The sequence below is a fragment of the Brassica oleracea genome, chromosome C1 (genome assembly GCF_000695525.1).
Source record: "Brassica oleracea var. oleracea cultivar TO1000 chromosome C1, BOL, whole genome shotgun sequence".
NCBI classification, from domain to species: Eukaryota; Viridiplantae; Streptophyta; class Magnoliopsida; order Brassicales; family Brassicaceae; genus Brassica; species Brassica oleracea.
In genome coordinates this window covers 32564719-32566713 of record NC_027748.1, presented here as the reverse complement: position 1 = coordinate 32566713, position 1995 = coordinate 32564719, and the positions used below count along the sequence as shown (strand labels likewise).

Sequence of the window (1995 nt, the reverse complement as noted above, 5' to 3'; positions counted from 1 at the left end):
TCTATGATTTTCTCTCCTAAAACTCTCTCTCTCTCTCTTGCTGAAAGTAAGAATACAATGGTGGCTAAAACTCTCCTTGCCTCCTAACACTTAGGCAAGTATATAACTATTAGGTTAAAAACTCGTCAGGGGTAATCTTGTAATTTGGTGAAGCCTTGGGTTTAAAGTCGGCTGGAACCAAGTCACGCGTCTCGCGTCTCGACATCAATCGATGGTACAGGATGTACATCGATCAATTTCTTCTTCTTCGTATTGACCTCTAATGGTCATCTCGGATGAAATCTCTTTTAAGCTCCTAAATGCTCTATAATCATCACTTTACTCCAAGATGTTTCTGAACCTGAAAACATACCTAATAGGATAGAATATATAATATATAGACAGTAAAACACTTATATGCCATGGGTGAAAATTGGTCAAATCCATGGTATATCAATTCTCCCAGACTTACCCTTTTGCTTCTCTTCAAGCAAAACAAACAGGCAGTCTCTCTGAAAGAGGTTTGAAAACAGCAGGGACTTACATATTTAAAACATAGAAATCACCCCCTCTACAATTTCGCAAACCACATCTAAAAAGTCCTAATCACAAAAGCACATTATGCAATATCCTAGCTTAGCAACCAAATTCAACTAGTCTACAACTCAGCAAATCCTGTCTGACATTCCCCACTACTAACCTCATTTCTTAGCATAAGTATAAAAGTGCATGCTTTACTTTGGGAGTATCGATAACATCATGCAAGGATTTTCAGACAAGTATCTGGAACTGCAGGTAAAAGTTAGTTCCTAATTTCTCTCTCTCTAATTTCTCTCTAGAGTCAAAGTCTGCTTCCATTGCAGGATCAGTGACCAAGATTGGTCAGGCTTTCATGAATCAAGACTTAATGGTGGTTGCAACCAAGCTCTGTTCACTTCTTTTTGACCTATATCCAAGAATTCTTTGTGAAGCGAGCCTTGAAGATTGCTGCCTCCAAGTCCCGTTCGAATTATTTTTACTGGAATCTTTATGAATCAAGCCTTAATGGTTTTAGCCACCAAGTCATGTTCAGACTCCTCCTAACTAGATCCTAAGTCCTAATTAAGTAATAAATTTTGGTTTTTTTTTCTTTACATCACTAACTACTCCAGGGTCGAAATAGAGAGAGGAAATGTGATAAATGAATCTACACAAGGCGTTACTTTCCAGAATTGTTTGAAGAATCCGATCCCATGTATACCAAGCCTCAAGACAAGCGATTATGTCAGGTTTAGTGTTGGAGGCCAGCTTTGGTTCCTTCAAACAATCAAAGCAAGTGTGTATAGTTGACAGGTTGATCCACTTTAGCATCTTTAGTACTATCTGCAATCAGTAAATCTAGAAAGGTGCTAAAGAGTGGTTAGACATTCAAGTATAAATCAATAATAAGATCATAGCCCTTTCACATAGCTAAGCATAACTTTATTAAAATCTTTTTATAAGAATCAGAATAAATAATATCAGTAAACCTCCCCTCAGACTTAAATTACACTGTCCTAGTGAAACACAGTCAGAGTTATGGTGGAAATAAATCATAAGTACTCAATGTAACAAGTTAGGAAGATAAACCTGACCGGAGTGGGAATCGATCGATGTGCATCGGTATGCATCGATCGTCGTATGTGATTGTAGGTCGATCGATGTCGACGTCTTGTCCCCGGTCGATATGTTGGTAATCATCCTACTTGGGTCTTGCAATAAATCTGAAAGAATAAAAACGAAAGTAAATACCAGTAACTAAGAAAACCAATTAAAATACCTAATAGTGGGTGGTCTCCCACTCAGCGCTTTGTTATAGTCATTTAGCTTGACTGTGGAGTTGTGTGGCTAGTTGGTGGAAAGACAGCTACATGTTGGGAAACAAGCATCCACCTAAACTCTGCACATTCTGGACCAAGCTGCAATGAAACTTCTTGTGGCTTCATCATTTCTGGTCCATCTCTCATCCATTTTCTGTATTGCATTTGAGATGTTCTG

General features: G+C 38.2%; 1 protein-coding gene across 1 annotated transcript in view; it reads left to right on the top strand.

Annotated features, from left to right (window-relative positions):
- LOC106337779 overlaps positions 1-1995 on the top strand; it is a 12827-nt gene that overhangs the window by 1468 nt on the left and 9364 nt on the right. The window lies entirely within an intron of this gene.